Consider the following 18,948-nt stretch of genomic DNA (forward strand, 5'->3'; position numbering starts at 1 on the left):
TAAAATTCCAATTAAATATCTCAAGTAATTATATAACATAATTTTTTGCAAGATGTGAAATCAAATCGTGCTTTTGTCGGGAGATGAAGAAGCGTTCGAAGAAAAGGGACAGGATTTGAAGGACGGTGCGCAATATAGGGTGGCAAAGGTGTCCGCCGACGCGGACCAAAGTCATTATAAAAATAATCAAAGTTTCCCGGGGCGGAAGGCTCGTCAGGATGGATGATGGGTCGAGAAACGTTCCGGCGACCGGCTTCGCGCGACGCCGACGACCGGCGTCTCATTACGTTTGACGATTATGCGTTAATTTGCACCTAGCGATACTTCAAAAGATTTTTATTCATTGCACGAGCTTTTTGCCATCATCCTAGGCTGGAAGTCGCGCGACGTTCCCTGGTAGTCTCTGGGCCACGCCATTCTAGGGCACGCGGAGAGACGACTCCTCAAGTTTTATATTTTTCCTGTCTTTCGCGTCGAGGATCGAGTGTCCTCTCGTCAAAGGATCCAGGGGATATGATAATCTCGATGCCGCGCTGAATGCGTAACGAGTTTTTCGCCGGCGACGAGAAGCGGACTCGCTCCTGATTAGCTTTGCCTTTACATTCTCCGAAGGAAACTCGGTTTTTCGCAGATCGAGACCGTTCTCGCATTTACGAGAAGGGATACGTCGCCATATTTGCGCTCAGAAAAAATTATAATTAAAATAAAAGATATAATAATAAGATTTTTGAGCGCGCTTTTCACGTTATTAAAGAAATATATCGTGCTTTAATTTTGTTTCTATTAAAAAAATCATAATTCTTTTTTTTTATTAGTAAAAATACTATTAGAAAAATTCGTTAGTTTTGTAGAAAGTGAATTCGAATTCTCTCTCATTTCCATGTCATTATCGATCTTTCTTCTCACCAGCCATCGCGAAAACGAGCTACTATACTCGACCATCAATTGCATTCGTTCATTCAATTATCAATCGAAAATCAGCGAAGCGTGAGAGACATTTCGCGCATTTAAACGTTTTATAAACCGACGAACTCTCCCTCGAGACATCGACGATACGTGGGCACGCTTTTTCCACGGTGCTTACGTAACCCTTGCTCGATGCCGGATCACGATGCCGGTATCAATTAATTAATTCCGTTCGTATATCGCGCACGGAGAAAAGCCATTGTAACGCGACGGCTGTCGATATACTCTCGCTTCTATCTTTCTCTCTCTCTCTCCTTCGATACTAAACACGCTCGACTACGTCACGGGCGACGGTCGCTCTCGTTTTGTATCGCGACGGCACGTGCCGCTCACAATGGTACCGAGTGACTCCCGTGTGTTCTGTCTCTCTCTCTTCTTCGACTGCGATCAGCATCGTCATCAATCGACACGGTCTCTCGCCCTTACGGGCGCACGCCCACCCCTCCTGCGAAATACCGAAGGCAAACAAGAGGAGCAATGCCAAAAAGCATTTATTCCCGATTCTTTATCTGACGCAGCCCGCGCCGTTTATTGCTCCCTTTCTCTATCTTACGCGGTCGTTTCTCTCGGAGCAGGACGCGTGTCCTGGGCGTGCCCGTCACACGCGTATATTAGTGGACCGACGCGGCGTTCCCGCTTTTATTGCTGCCGGAAATTAATGAGATCGCGAGGCGATACGACAGATATGACCGAGCGAAAGCTCATCCGTTTACTTCAGCACATTCGCTTTCATCAAGCGATATCCTTTCGAGACGTCAATCGCGATCAACGAGTGCATGTTACACTTAAGAACCGACTAACTGTTTGAGAAATAATGTGCAAATTTTGCACAATTTACATCGTAAATTAAGAGAAGTTCTGCAAATTAAATCTCAAACGAAAGTGCGAATTGAACTGTCATAAATCGTTGTTTCGTCAATTTATTTGCCGAGCGAATCATTCGCCGATCACGAGACCAGGAGAACGGACCGTGAATCCGAGTGAAGGCGATCACGCGTGAAGACATTTTCCTCGTCCGACTTGACGCTATCGCGATGACGAATCGCATTGTTACGCCGACACGAAAACTTCACTCGCGCGATCGGCAACCACGATCGGTGACGGTACATCTGGCGCTCTGCTGCCGGGAAAACCGCAGCAGTAGAATCCTCCTCGCCTGGAAAAAAAAGCCGAAGGAGCGGCTGATGGATGAAGATCGATGTCGTATACGCGACGCAACATGCATCCTCTTCCATACTTCGATACCACCCTCTCTCTTTCCTGCCGCTTCCTTTCCTTCCCCGCGCGATTTTGTTACACCTCATATCCCACCCCTTTCGACTTAATATCCTTCAGCACGTGCGGAGATGTCGACACTAACGGAGAAGCGCGTCAGGTGTATTTCCCGCATCTCAAAATTCACCGATATTTTCCGGCAAGCTGCCGTTATTCCAGAAACGATTATCCCTCTCTTTGACTGATTCAAAATATGCGTTGAGATAATAGATGAAAGATACTTGACGAAATTTTAGCGATTATAAAATATTGGCCACGTCAAATAATTAATATAATTTATAATTTATATTTTGAAAAATACAGCCGGAAATTTCGTTCAAATAATATCTAATGTATGGTCGGATATATTGCGTGTTTTATAGCATTTCGAGAAGAAGTCTCGAAGCTTCTTCGTGAACATTCGGCATATTGATAAAAAGATATCCATGCTGCCTATGAGAAAGTAGAGAATAAATTGCCAAACTTCTCGACAAGCGGGACAAATCGCCCGAGGAAATCGACGAAGGCGAAAAAGTTGGCTTCTGTTCACGGAATTAAATGTATTTTTCTTTTTTCGATGTATCTTGCGTTTATTTTTCCAGCAATTCTATTTACTCGACCAACAAATATGTTTCTGACACATGCTCGTTGAATATGAACTTAATACTATTTTTATTCCGATCATTTTTTGTCTTATATTTTATCATGCTTTTGAATTATTCTAATTTTCTTTTCTTCTTTCTGCTTCTTTAAAAATGGCGAAAAGATAGTGTTCAAAATATTTAAAAACAATTATTTAAAAATTATTTAATACGAGTATATTTTAGGTAAAGAAAGCGTGTAAAGAAAATAAACATATCACGCGTTGTAAAGATTAAGTATCGAAGTGATGTAGAGTATTCGCGATGATTGCGAGTTAATTAATCGCCGCAAAGATCGTCCGCGCCTGATTAGAAATCGGCGAGTAACCATTCCCAGCATGCGATGTTTACCGGACGATACGGATGAATCGAAATCCTCGAAAGACTCCCGCTGGCTGGAATCGGCCGAGCTGTCAGACGAGCGATTATTGATGACGCGCATTGATGGCTATCGAGAAGGAGAGAGTTGACCGCGGTCTTCGTATCGCTGGCACGATGCTCGCTAACGCGGATATAATGCCAGGCTCTCTGCCCTCTCATAAGGGCGTCTAACAATACAATTTTCATTTTCGATCGAAGGGTAAACGTTTCCCCCGTGCCATTCTTCTCGTTCTTTTCTTCGTTCTTCTTTCTCCCGAATGACCTATGTCATCCACCCTCCCTCCCTCCTTCGGCTGATCTCATCTAGAGCCCACGATCCCTCTGCCTCGATCATTTTCCATACGAGTGGAATATTCACTATGACGAGCCACCACCATCATCGACGTCGCTCTTGGCAGTAGTAGTCGAGCTTGTCGTTTCGCAGACACGTCGGAGGTAATGGCGTGTGCCCTTTTCGAAAACCCTCCGTCACGGACGATTTTGCTGCGCGACGATGTTATTTATCACTTTCTAGTGAGGTTCCGCTCGCGTCTTCTCCTCCTCAAGTTCCCTTTCGAAAGATCGGCGAAGAGGGAAGAGAGCTCTGCGCCTGTGTTTATCTGCCGGTGCAGCCATAAAGGTCGCGACGCATTAGCATAAAAATTTTGTTACATTAACCTTGTAATCCCTCCCATTTAAATCACTATCACGTGAGGGAGCGAGCGCGAATCCCTCGTTAACGCCGCGAAATTTTTATATTTCGCGATATAAGCCACTTTATTTTCATTTTTATTGCAATTTAATTTTAATTATATGAATCAGACAGCTACATTTCATCATATATTTGAGTATTTTGCAAAAATCACCTTTATAAGAAGACGTAGAAATATATTGTGTGTGTAAAGATTTAAATCGTACTTTATTAAATAAATTTTTGCATTTCTTGTAGTGTAAAAAGTTTTAATAAAACTGTATTTAATAAATTAAATCTCTAAAATCAACTTGCGATTACTTTCAAAATATAAACAATGTACAAGACATACAAATAGTATATAAAAAAGTATTTCTAAAAAAGTTAGAAACACATGCCAAATACATAAAAAGGTATCCATAGTTGTATGTAATAAATAGAAATTAAAAGATTTAAAAAACACATTAAAATATATTTAAAATATATTTAAAATATATTTAAAAATCTCTCTGTATATTAATATATACAAAAGTTACGTATCTATTGAAATTTATTATTTATATATACTTGGCATTTTTTTACCATAAAATAAAAAAACTGATTGCATTTTAATTGTTCGTGCGATATGTTATATTTCAAAGAACCACAGAATGGATTGTGTTACGCCTACGTAGCATAAGAGAACTCTAGTGTTAATAACTGTTTTTGTGTTTAAATATTACAATTTTAAAATATAATAAGCATTAATTTATTTTTTAAAGTTCTGTTAGCTTATTTCTAAGAATTTTCTTTAGCTTCAAATATATTTAAATCATGTAATATATTACATATTATATATATTATAAATCTATAAGAACAAATATTCAAGTCACTGATTTCAATATATGGAGATATGATGCCATTTATGGAGAGATAAAAAAACAAAAATTTTACAATTTTGCGTCGCGAAAGCCCTTTCAATTCATTCCATCCAATCCCATCCGATCATTATTCGCTCGGACGAGCGACTCGCGCAAACAAAGCTGACGCAAAGAGCACGACGCACGTGTGTTTGCCGCTACCCGCCGCGCCCTGCGAGAGGTCCAGGACAGGGAGAGATACAGCCTCTCGCCGTGAATGAAGCTCTCGGTATCCGCCGGGAAGATACTTCGACCGGCTACCGACACCGAGACGCGGGGAACGAAATAGTGCCGTTGCGTAAATCCCTAAAGGGGAGTCCGCGATTCGGTGCCGAGCTGCGGAAGGGCTCGGGGTGCCACGTGACGGCCGTGTTTGCTGGGTACACAGAACTCGGTGTTTGGTACACACGGCCTTGGAAGGCACAATGCTCGATGGGTTACCAAAACAGCGGCGCGACGTCGGCATAAGCGATATTTGTGTCAGCATAAAGGACCCCCTCTAAAGCCGCGTTAAAAGAACAACCAACTCCCTCTACGCCGAGTGTTCCCCGCATCAAGTATGGTATAAGTCAGATATGGACCAGAATAAGGTGGTTGGCGTTTTTTTTTGCAGAAAGGAATCTATTTGTGATTCAATATAGAGATAATATCATATGAAGATAATTTAATATAGATATATTTTAAATAAAGAAAGAGAAAGAGAGAGTGAATATCAATCTTCAAAGATTATCTTAATTTTATTATCATCAATTTTCTTATAAAATTGCGCCAATACTTCAAAGAAGCATCACCTTGAACAGAGAAGAATCAAGAAAAAAATTCTGTCATCCAATTAATTAAATTTACAGATCCAAATAGAGCAATTAAAATATTATTTCTTCCGTGTTTCAAAGTCGATACACGTAACACCGATAGTGAACTGCTATCTTTTCTCTATCATCACGCAATTTCCGAAAATTTTAACTACAATTTAACACGAGACAACTTTCCAAGCGCGTGACTCGCAGTCGTAAGAAGAGTTTTCGACTTTCGTGCGAAAGTACAGCTGAAAAAATTCCGCTCGCAACGAGGCGGAACCCAACGTATGCGTCCTGGAGGATTTTCGAGGTAAACGACCGTTGGCTAATGTTGGCCAGAACGAGATCCTGTGCCTGCACCCGGTTTCGGCAGGACGACGACAGTCGCATTAGCCACAGGACGAGCTTACAATAGACCCCTCTGTTTTTCACGCATGATCGGGACAGCGAGGGGGGCCGTAACCCCCTCGATTCCTCGTCTGGAACCCCGTACTTAGCAGAGGAGATTTGTGAATCAGGGTGTCGCGCCCGAAATAAGTAAAAAATTGATCGATGATACTACAATCCGTTTTTTTCTCTAGCTGTCAAAAATTCTAAAAAATGTTTGGCTAATTTTCTGGTAATGTAAAAACGATTTATTTTTGTTACGTGTCCGATAAAAACGCATAATAAACGCATTTATTTATAAAGCATAAAAAAATATGTAAACGAAAATAAATTTATTTCTGAATGCAGAGAGTAAAAATATTTTAATATGATCTAAAAATTTTTAAGATAAAGATCATACAAAATAAATTTCTAATATATTCCATTTTTAATTGTTGAATTGAAAAAATATAAATTGAAACAAGTATTAAAAATTATTCAAAAATTGCTCCTGTACCAATCGCATCAATGATTTTTCTTTTCGAAACCGTTTGGCCGTTCGACGAATGCACGAACTGGTTTTACACCGTCAGTGTCACGCTAAATCTTCGATGCATTGTTCGCGCCCTCTCTTACCGTCACGATTTTCCATCAGCACCCCTCCAAAAAGCCTGCCACAGTCAACTCCCACCCCTCTTTATTCCACCCTCATGGTAAACCTCCACGAAACTTAGCCTTGATCGTCATCCTTGTGATCGCCGCTCGGATTTGCCGGAAATCGTATATTTGACAGATTCGATAAATCATCATTTTGCGATATCATCTGTTTATTATGCTCGTAGCAATTATATGTGTAGAGACAAAAAATTATAATTGAACTCTCTTATAATAATCACAAAGTTGTAAAAAAATAATCCAACAAATTTTCTATAAAGTTCTGTTATAGTTTAATTACTCAAATTAAGTTTACTAATTAAATATTGTATCATTTAATTGGATTTTATTATCCAAATAAAAGTTTGCTCTCTCTTTTTGCATTTCCGTGGAACAAATTAAATTTGAAGCTCCCTAATACATCTTTTTTATCGCGCATCATCACCCATATTGCACTTGGAATATTTTCTTAAATATATATGTATCTCTTTCTCCAACTACATTAGTTTCCACTATAAATCACCGACGAAGAAATAATCACGAAAATAGATGGATTTCTCCGATTACCCTTAGTGCGATATTCCACGTACTCGGCGATACGCGGTATATCTGAACTATAACCGACGGGCGGGCCATTGCCGATTGGCTTGATGAACGAGTGCGATTAATAATTAAGATCACCGAAGCAGGGTGGGGCCCTAAAAAGCCGCGGGCGTTTTCTCTCTCTCTCTCTTTCCTCCATTGGGGAACAGCGAGTAATGGCAATTTACGCGTCCCGCGAGACCAGATAACTTCATATCTTCGCGGTAATCATTTATTCTCTCAATGGGCATGATATTGCCAAATTGAATTAGATAAGCGTACCGCACATGCATCTTTTGCATGTACGCGTCTGTGTGCGCAGAAAAAAGTTCGCGATTAGCAACATTATCACGCAATATTACCCTCGTCTAGAAACTGACATCCGCGCCGATCATTAAAAAGATATCGCTTCAGCTTAACTTGTCAATATAAAACTTTATACTCGCATGTACTAAAGTAATTAAAGATTAATGAGCAAATTCTACGAAATCATTATATTTTAATAACTATATGTGTAAAATGTAAAGAAATTATTTTATAATACGTCTTTTTAATGATTATAGTGAATGAATTAATTTCATTAGTAATTATAGTATTTAAAACGTAAAAAAAATATTTTTAATATGAAAAATTTCATTAAATAATAATAATTTTAATTTTAATATTTCATTAAATAATAATAATTTTAATTTTAATATCATAATAAACTTTTGAGAACAACTAATATTGTGTAAAAATATACTCGTAAATAATTATAGTAAAACCTCCAAATCTTTTTTTCATCGTATCTCTTTTTATACTATACAGATTCTTCATTATCAGAATCAATTTCAATATTTCTAGTTTATTTTCATGTTTCCGTTCTTTTTAATACGCATACGAACGAACAGACCGCTCAGCTACAGAAAATCACACCCCGATAAATTGACCCTCCATTGCTAAATACCTCCCTTTGACATTGTCGATCGGGGTAAGAGAGCTGTATGGGGACAGAATGGGGTGGCTCATAAAGCTCCACGTGGTACAAGGGAGAGAGTCGCGTCGCACCGTGAACACGTCCCAATTCTCGAGCTATGGAAGATCTATTGATCCTGTCCATCAGTTTCCAGGATTCATGATCATCGCGTTGACAGATTAGCCCGATTCGTTGCAGTTGCTCGAAATCTATACATCCGGCGCGATAAACATTTGCTGCCTACAACAATCATTCAACAAAATTTTCATGAAAATCAACCTTTAATTTTTCCAAGTAAATAAAATATTTTGAAAAAGCAGATTTTTTTCCCTTCGCAATTTATTTTATACCCTGCCGCGATTACAATCTAATATTTTCCAAACATATTCGATGTGTAACACGCTATACTTTCTATTTAAAATATAGATAAATAATAAATAGTATAAATAGTCCAATATTTTTAGACGTCATCGTGACTCTTGTCCCCCCGAAGCGGTGAATACGTCAATGCAGGCCACGCGGGGCGGGGTACACGCTGTTTTGTTACCAGCGTGCGACCCGTGCCACGTGCCCGAGATTAATGTGTTTTGATTTTTAGACTTCACATTATATCCGCCCGTGAGCCATCGCTTTATTGTGCGTACTGAAGTCGCTGTGCACGGTGTCGCATAGTGAAAACGTAATACGCGAAGTGACTGAGAGACCGCAGAATTTTTTTCAGCCGCGACATATAATTATAGATCAATATAAAATCTTTTTGGATATCAAAATTCTTCCCTTTTGCATCGCAAATAACAATAATCTTCCATTCATTTATCGCATTACAGATTAAAAAAATAATATGTTAATTTCATTGCAATATAAATAAATATAAATAATTAATATAATATTGATACGTTATTATTAATCTCTTTTTTTTCACTTTTGCGATTTATTTTATTTACAATACAAAGGATTAATGATAATTGCGATAAAACATTATTAGAACATTATTAGCCAAGTAAAAGAGAGAGGCCGATACACATTCGGGCCGATTCAATTTATTTGGTTTTTAACGTTTCAATTTAATTGACGGCACTTGAGAGCGAGGGCCCGCGAGGCTCTAAAAGGAGAGAGGAGGAGGAGGCGGAAACAGAGAAGGGGGGAGGACGAGACGACCCGATTAATTCCTTTGTCGCCTATCCGCCGCTGAAATAACAAACCTCTTCGGCGGACGGGAGTCGAGAGGATACAAGGACGATAAAATCACGAGGGTCCACGGGATAAAAAAGCTGGAAAGTGGGGGAAGGGACGGGGGTGGTAGAAGGTTCTACCGATGGGAGGAAGGGGTGGGTTTGCAGTCCTCCAACTCTCCCTTCATTTTCCGGCGACGACGACGACTACGACGATGGCGGCGGAGAGAGGAATAGCAATTAAAAGTATCTGGCACAATCTTCGTTAAACTTCTTCCTCGCTCCACCCTGTCGGAGAGAAGGCATTATTAAAACGTGCCGTCGGCTGCAACCGCTACGCACCCTCTTCCCTCCGTCAGCCGCATCTTCACCGCACAGTTCTCGCCAGCCCGCGTTTTCAACTCTTTTGCATAGAAAATGCGGCCTCCTTGCCGAATCCGTACTTGTAAGTATCGCTCTGTTATTCCGGAATCTCGGCATTCTCTCTTTCGGAAACATCTGTACTCATTGTTGGACCACTCGCGTCATCGTCACAGTTGGACTCGAAGTCTTTTAACTGCTAATAATTTATGCATGTAAATTTCTACTGCGTTATCTTCAAACTGATGTTGTAATGGTGACGAAAAATAAGAAATTTATCGCATCGTGAAAAATCCTTCCTGAAGGGAAGGAAATTCTCGAAAAATATACGATACAGAAATACAATTAATTAAAAATTAAAGAAAAAAGATCACAAAAAAAGAATTCTAAAAATTATAAAATATTAGCATATATTAAATGAAACAATCATTCTAGTCAACAAGAGATAAATATTGAAAATTATGTTTCACATATCAAATAATAGTAAAAAATTAAATACTTTAAACTTTTACTTCTAGGCACTTTTAATTAACAAAAAATAAATCAATCAACTATGCATTAATGTTCCAAGGCGTCCTAGCGAAAATATCGATTTATCGAAAAATTTGAGAATGATAAATTTAGAGAATGCGAGAGGGAATGGCGTCGATAAGAGCGTGAGAGCCGAGAGGTTGGAGAAAGATAAGAAAGGGAGAAGTTTCCGAGGTCTCTCTCGAAGTAATCCTGCCGCGCAGAGGTCGAGGAATATAGGATGAAAATACCTGGAGTTAGAGAGGTCTTACTTGTCCCATCCCTTGCAGTCTGGCCTCTCACACCCGCTCACGAGTGCGCGATGCCGCCCCAAATAAGACAGAAGTCATCATATAATTCCGCGACTAACACTGGCGCGCGTTAAGACCCGTGCTAGAGGAGCTTACCGAGTATCCTCGATTTTTTTTCTCAGACCAGCCGAGGAAATTAGCACGCCGTTCTGCCTTGCGTCGCGTTCAATATGCAAATTGCGCACGTAATCGGCACGTAACCCTTCTCGGAAGCTTACAGCCCTTTAATACGATCGGAGAATACGTCTAACACCCCTGTGTTTGTAAAATGCTAGGCAATTCATCGTTTAAGTGCTGAAATGTAGAGATACTCTTGCAAGTTCTAAATCTAAAACATTCTTAGAAAAAAGTACGTGTATGGGGAGTGTAAATTATATTTAAATAAAAAATTAAATTAGAATTAAAGCAATATTTTAAATTCAAAGATTGTAAATTATTTCAAATACATCTGATTTCTTTTAACATTATAAATAGTATGATTATTCGATATAAGTCGGAAGCATAATGTCCCAGTTGGTCGAAAAAGCTCTATTTTATATTTACGATTGACGGAAAGGAATATTGTTCAATTATCCCGTGGAAAGTTGCGTTAAAATGTAAGAAATTTTGTGAAGAAATCCTACGTCAAAATTCCCCCAAATCTGCTGCTTTAAAATATTCCATTTTAAGAAAAATGTTTCATCAATTATATATAATTAATTATAAAATCAACTTGCAAAATCAATTAATTTTTTATTACTACAGCCACTAATATTTTCGATTACTGATATCTTCGATTTTATTATTGAAAATTGAACATCCGGAATATGCACGAAAGGTTTGAAAAACACCAATTCAAATGGCGAAAACATGCTTCCAGCACAAGAACTTATGTCCTTTTTTTTCTTGCCGACATATCGAACGTCAGCGATATACGATGTCTCGTAAATTCGCCGGTATCGGGGCAAGTCGAAAAACTGAATATCAATAGAGGACTCGGCGGCACTCGACTTCGACGAGGGGTTGAAAACAAACGGACGAGGAATGAGGAAGAATTCCGTCACGATTTCGCTCATGCTTACTTTGTCCCGGCTTTGATTTCTTCTCTTCGGCGCTCTACGATCGGAGGTGAGAAGGAGAGAGAAAGAGAAACAGAGGGTGTCAGCTGTAGAAACGGACAAGTGCAGCGGAAACGAGAGAAAAAGACGTATCGAGAGCGCGGGATATAGAGCGAGATGCTTCGCTTGTTTCGGTACCGGGAGAGTGAGCGATATTTACATGCGATTTGCATACTAGTTGATCTCTATTGCTTCCATCTCCAACGACCCGGCAGGGGTGGCGGCGAATCCGCAGCCCCCTCTGTCAGGATTCTCTCTGTCTCTCTCTCTTTAACTCGTCGTCGCGCAAACGATCGCCGACGAATCTCTCTATCGCTATCTCTTTACGCCACGAATCGCGAGCAGTAGTAACTTTCGCACGTTCGGAACAGCAGAAACGAAGGCGAATAAACGAAACCCTTAACACCGAAACAAATCCACGCGACGAAGGAGCTTCGGTGTTCTTCGAATTCTACCGTCGTCTCGTTATCGTTCGTCTTAATGAAGTATCCTTCCGAGCATCGCGGAATCTTTTTTGTATCCCACTCCGAGCTTGTATTTATCCCGAAGAAAGATTCTCGGTGACAGATGACAAGAAATAACGTATCTAAGATCTTATCCAGAAATAACGTATCTAAGATCTTTTTTATTTCTATTAATATTAAATATACATCTCATTACATATTTTGCATACATGTATAATCTAAAGATGTATTATTCATATCATATATTATGAGATTATATGAATTCAAAAAATATTCAATCGAGTTAATTATACAATATTAAAAATTTTAAATTTACAGAGAATAAATATAAACTTCAATAATATCTCCTAGAGATTTCGCAATGTTTTCTATCTAGAACACGACGAACAAATGGTTCTTGGTGAAAGATTTCATTTGACGAGAACACAAGGAAATGAAAGAGAGAAGGATCAAAAGAAAGTAGGAGAGTCTTTCTGTTTTTCTTTTTTTCGTTAAGAAAACCGAGCGCTCTCGGTTCATCCAGGAGCGTAAGAGGAACGATTGATATCTGAGTCTCGTGCCACGTGAGCGACCGCCGAAGCGAAGCGTCTAATTAACTCCGTGACTGGCTGACCTCGTGTGACCCGTGGGCTTGTTGCATACCTCGTGGGGCGCCCGTGTGCCCTAACACGCGAACGCGTGCATCTACGTGCACACGTGTTGCATCGTTCGCACACGTAACGGATCGCTGGCCGCTTCATCAAGAATAGAGACATCATGTCTCGACCTTAAATAATCCTTTGCGATCTTGAATGAGCTCCTTTTGCCAATACTAACTTCATAGCGCGGCGATTGCGAGCATCCTCGATTATTTTGGCCAGGAAAAATTGACATTTAATCGTAAAAAGGAAAAATATGTGTTAATTATAAAAATCTGAATAAAGGTTACATCATAATGCATATGAAAAATATCGTAGATATCATAAACGTGAACGTTTTGGTAATCGCTGTCGATGTATCGCCCACGAAGTGCGCGATACACACGCACAAACACATATACGCACAAAAATGATTGACATTACAAATTCCCGGGGCCGAGCACGGCCGAACGGTCGCATTTGCAACGGCGTCGAGAAGATCGACGTGCCGTAGCGATGCACCTCTCTATGTGTTTCGTTAATTAAAACGAACGAACGAACGAACGAACGAACGAACGAGCGAGCGAGCCGGTTAATTTTATGCGGGTGGCGCGAATCGGGCCGGCGTGTGCATGGCTTTCCCATTACCGGGCGCGTTCGCCTCCCCCTCGCGCCGATTGGTCATCGGTGTCACAAAACGATCATGTCCCGGTTCCGTGGCATCGCGGTATTGTTAAATATCGTCACTCTCTTCTCCTCCTTCGAGCGCGCGGCGCGGATTTGATACGTGCCACGGCGTCCATTTAACGTCCCGATGTTTAATAAGCGGGCGGGCCGCTCCGGTTTCCTCTCCGTCTCTCTCTCCCGCGATTTAATAAAATTCCGGAATATAAATTATCGCGTGCGTAAAGCAGCGACCGGAATTTATTGTGCCGAATTACAACGTGCATGATGAATTATCGACATTATCGATGTAGATAAATTTGCGAGTCAAAAGAAGCATACAAATTCATGTTTTGCGCCGCTGGACGCGAAATATAACATTTTCGGCGACTGATTAATTTTTAATATCTCTTTTTCACGATATATCGATGATATGCCGTTGCGAAAGTGTGGAACGGATTTGTGCTGTTTTAAACCCGCGAAACGCCGCCGATAGTATCGGTTAATGTGCCGGAAAAACAGTGATACACCGTTTATTGCCGACAGTCCCGCGGAATTTAGAGCAGGAGTGGCGATGCTAGATATACTCTGCCGTATCATCATCTCGCCGACATTTTTATTAAGCACGTGGAAACAAAGAGTCCTTATCCCGCCCGCTAAATCTCCGCGCAATTTTAAATTCAAATTGTTTTCATATCTAAAATGGTTCATATTTTCGTTTACACGGCTGGCCCATAATTAGAGAGCACTCCCGTAATAAAATAGCAAGAGTACATGAATTATGCGAATTGCAAGTGTTGAAAGTTAAAATATTTCGCTTCATCATAACAGTTAACTTTGCAGCATGTTAAAACACGCATTTAAAATCGTTTAAGAAAATAATGAGCAACAAATGTATCTCGCTGGATACTGAAATAAAGTTTAAGAGAATTACTTTCGCAATCATTAAGTGATCCCAAAAGCTCCTCTTTATTTGCTGGGGGACCATAAAATTACCCTTCCGCAAAGAGAACGTCAGAATAATATAATATCTTCAACGAAAGTCTTCCGGCAGTATTTCGAGTAAAAATATTCACCGATGGCGGTTGTTCTCGAACCGAACCACATCGAGGCTACATCCAGCCGGCGCATTTTATTCGATACTTTTTTTTTTCTAGAAAAATTGTTTTGCGCTAGAGAGAACGATTTCAAATTTCCAATCGGTCGTAGTGAGGGAACGCGGCTGACTGGACACGGGGGTGTATGCAGGTACGGGGGGATGGTTTCAATGCGGAAAACAGGGTGTGGCGCGTGAGAGCTGGCTCACCTGAAACAACACAACGTTTTCAGATCGCTGATCCCATAAGCGTTCACGTTTGATCCCTCTGTTGTTTTGTCGAGCGCGCGCTCTCCCATCCGTTTAATTCGCGAAAAACTGTAGCAACGTTCTTCGACTCGAAAGGAAGCATCGGGTAATGTATCTAAACCTTTCGCAGAGCATGTTCTGTATTGATGCGATATCTATATTTATAAATCTCTCCTTATCGACGGAAAATATTTTAAATATTTTCCCGTTTCCCGAATTTTGTTATTTTATTCTATAAATAATTATATTATATATTGCAGTTAAATAATCGATTAAGTTTGTAAAAAAGTTTGATCGTCTGATATCAAAGAAGTAAATAATTTATTAATATTTAGTAACGCAATCGAATAAATATTCGAATCCAATATTATTGGATATATTTTTTATAATTATCAAACATTCTTGACTTTAATCTAGTTTAGAAAATAATACTTTTATCTCGATATACAACGTTACAAAATTGTTTTTAAAAGCATTATCCCCATCGTAGATAAAAAAAATTGATCGTTAGAGAGGAAGAGAAGGAACGTGACGTTTGGGCGAGACTCGTCAACTCGGGTACAATGGTGAAGATATATCGTGTCGTAATATGCAAAGCGGATCGGATGTACCCAGCGGGGGGTGAAAGCGGGAGCCAAGGGGTGATTAGCGGGACAAAAGCCGGCGCCGTTACAAGTGGAACCAAATTGGTAGAAAATTGATAATCAACCGCCAATATCAACCTCCATTGGGAATAGCCGATCGTCGTGTTTGAGAAGCGAGATATTGCAAAGAAAATATATTTTTCTAAGTAATATAACAAACATTTTCATCATATAAACTATCGATCGTTAACCGCGCACATAACGTTAAAAAAATTCCTTTACCTCTACAGAAAATTCAAAAAAAAGATAGAGGATTCAACTAATGATAAACTAAAGATAAAAAATTCATCTTTTTCCTCTCCACATCTTTTACAGATATAATGTTTAATTAAAATTAAGAGAATTATTAGCACGTAATTAATAATCCATGATTGTCTAAGATAGATAAAAAGTATGCTTCAACTCGCCTAATTATTAATTAGCAGCCCCAAGTTAAAGTCCTCGCGCGCGTGTTGTGAATTTTAAGCGATTCGTCGCGCGATGAGTTATTTCAGGAAGACTTAACTGTCACATTGGAAAAATGTTAAAACCAGCCGCAGGAGGAGGGAGGAAATTTGAAAAGAAAAGCGAAAAGGAATCGAATACGTCGCGCGTAAGAGGCACTTCGTCGAAGTGAACTGTGCGGCCATTCTGGTGTGAATGGAACACGTGTACGGTGTCACATCTATCTGAAAAGTTCATCGTTACCGGGGACCCTCTCAAAGAGTTTTCTAGAATGCGAGCTAACTCGACGCGTCGCGAGTGTGTAATCGAAAGAATCGTAGAGCACTTTTCTCATGCAAATACCCGACAGACGCGGGAGACGTAGGGCACGAGTAGACGGCGAACTTTTTCTTTGGTCCGCTTAAAACTCCGAACTTAGATCCTTTTAAATTTAAATGCTTTCCCCGCCGTCGCCGTTCATAGGCCCGCTGTGCGTTTTACCGTTTCGAGACGGCTCTAGCGGAGGTAAAGCAGATAGTCATAAAGAATAGCCGCGAGATAAAAAGAGAGAGATGCACGAGATTGGCTGACAAAAGTCGAAAAAATAACGCGGCTTCTCTAGCATTCACGTATCCCTTGTATCGCGAAGAATAGTAAGTCATCAACCAAGTAAGATACTACTCCATTTTCATATGAAATAAATAAAGATAAGGTTTTCAAAATAGAAAATATTTCTTTTTCAAAATTAAGTGTGTATATATATATATACAATATAAAATCATTATATTTAATAATATTAATATAATGCGTGTATGTTAATAATAAAATATTAGTATTAATAAAATATTAATAATGACGATAGGACCAGAGATATTATGATATAATTTTATCGAGGGATTGAAATAATCACGAGCGTCGAATGAAAGAAAAGCAAGAAAACGAGCGGGTTCGTTCAACATACGCGTAACACGTAGAGACGACGAGAAAGTGGAAGAGACGAGTTATTAAAATGTAAATATGAATCGACAATCTGTAACGCGCATCTCTCTAGTCGCGTTAAGCGCGTGTGCGCTGCTGTGTGAATAAACGTGTCGCGAATATTCGCGAAAGTACGATGACACCCGCAAATGGGGCTCGACAGAGGATTTAATCGAACGCATTTTTCTTGCACATAATTCTCCATCATAGCCGCCGATGTTAACGCCCTTTAGGCTTCGCAAACGATCCGCACGCGTCGTATAATTGTTTATCAGACGTTCAATTTGAAAAATGACAGTCGAAAACAATTTTTTGCTATTGAAGATTGCACACAATAATCATATTTTATTATCTATTATCTACTTACGTATATTTTTTAAACAAAATAAAGTAAAATATATGTATTCTTTTAGATTATGTATATTTTCGACTACAATTTATTAGAGCAGCTTACATAAATATTTTCAAAATTATTTTATAAAGCACATATTTATATTATTCTTCAATATCTCCTTATAATTTTATCTCTCGATAATCCTGCATTTCATCGTTTCTTCATAAAATTATAAAATAAACTTATCAATATATAATTATATGTAATTGATAAGTTAATATATGAATTGACCATCTATTTCCCGAACTTAAGTAGGATACTGCTAATCTGACGGTTCCCTGGAATGCCTTGGCAACGGCTGGAAATAAAAATTCCACAGCATTCTGCTTCTGTTTTTTACGGAGACCGCCATAAATTCGTGCGACCGATCCCGCGCCCGCCTTCTTTCTCTCGAGGAGATTTTCTCTCTCTACCTCTGGTCCGTCTGCTCGTAGATTTATGGACTTATAGATTCTTCCTCCTCCATAAACCTCCCTGGAATTTCGCGGAGATAGAGTTCCGCCCTGACCATCGGACGTCCCGCCTCTGTTTGCCTCTTTTATTTCCTATGACTTTTTCCACCGTCATTTCCGATTCGCCTTATCATACTTGATTCTCGCCACTAATCCGCGAATTACACGCGATGATAGAATAAGAGTGATTCAATCTGTAGTCGAATTAATCTTCGAGATAATCTTCTCATACAGTTGTTTTTCTATTCACTTTAGCAAATTTCTTAACATTACACGACTTTTATTCAAACGCGATTATTTAAGAAAATATATTAAGAGATACAGAATAACACGAATATTTATTTCTCTAAATTTTATACGGAGCATATGAATTTTCAATCAAATATTCGTCGTTTTTAAAAAATTTGGTAATGTGAAATTTACGTCTATTTGTACGGAATTATTAAAATTATCAAATAATCGATAATTTTAATAATTCCGTACAAATAGACGTAAATTTCCGCGATTCCGCATCTCTACTTTGCGTGAATCGCACGGATTTTAATGCTCTGAACGCAATTACATCCGGCGGAATGGCGTATCTTTGACGAAGTCGAGAGCGAAAATCGTAATTTCGCGCGGGATGACAGCAACCGCAGCCGGTTCCTTTCCACGCTCGCCGAAATCTCATTCTTCGTCCCCTCGCCGGCGACATCCTCTGGTCTCCTCCGAAACCCCCCCTCTAGTAACGTGGCCAAAGGATCCCTTTACCATCTCCTTCGTTCACCCTCCCTCACCATTCACTTTATCTCTCTCCCTCTCTTTCTCCGCGCCAGCGAACGACCGCGATGGTTCATAAATATTCAATGGCCACGCGGCCAAGATAAACTAATTAAAACTTAGATCTCGGTAGTCACTTTAGATTTTTACTTACACAAGAAGCATTTCAGCGCGGCTGCTCGTCGCCCGGAAAAAAAGTCTACACGGTCCCGGCCTCTCGAAGCCGCGAATCCGATTCAACTCCACTCCGCGGATGCGACCCAGAGAGGGTGGCATAACGACGACGAGGGGGGGGAGGGGGGAGTAAGACGGGCGAGAGGCGGTTTGGCAAAAGGAGACGCAAAGAAAGCTTTACTCTGTACTTCTCATTAAGGAAACCAACGCTCTTTCTTTCCTCTCTGCTCTTTCAAGGGAGCGGGAACCGACTTCTTCATGTTCCTCGAACGTTTTTTTTTGCAGATGCAACGCGAGAAACCTTTAACGGATGTCGCCGAAAGTACGCGACAAAGGAGAGAAACGATAGCTGTTGTCTCGCCAATTCACGCTTTGTAATACGTCGATACACCGCATGCAAATAATCTCCCTCTTCTGCAA

The 18,948-nt window shown here is 39.9% G+C and overlaps 2 long non-coding RNA genes across 9 annotated transcripts in view; one reads left to right on the forward strand and one right to left on the reverse strand.

Moving 5' to 3' along the window:
• The window catches only part of LOC145976065 (uncharacterized), a 204,189-nt gene that overhangs the window by 165,303 nt on the left and 19,938 nt on the right, over window positions 1–18,948 (reverse strand). The gene's annotated exons all lie outside the window — the stretch shown is intronic.
• The window catches only part of LOC145976067 (uncharacterized), a 143,215-nt gene that overhangs the window by 113,524 nt on the left and 10,743 nt on the right, over window positions 1–18,948 (forward strand). The gene's annotated exons all lie outside the window — the stretch shown is intronic.

Source organism: Camponotus vicinus, unplaced genomic scaffold (genome assembly GCF_025532165.1).
Source record: "Camponotus vicinus isolate PSW18456_S1 unplaced genomic scaffold, iyCamVici1.0 SCAF_8, whole genome shotgun sequence".
Taxonomy (NCBI): Eukaryota; Metazoa; Arthropoda; class Insecta; order Hymenoptera; family Formicidae; genus Camponotus; species Camponotus vicinus.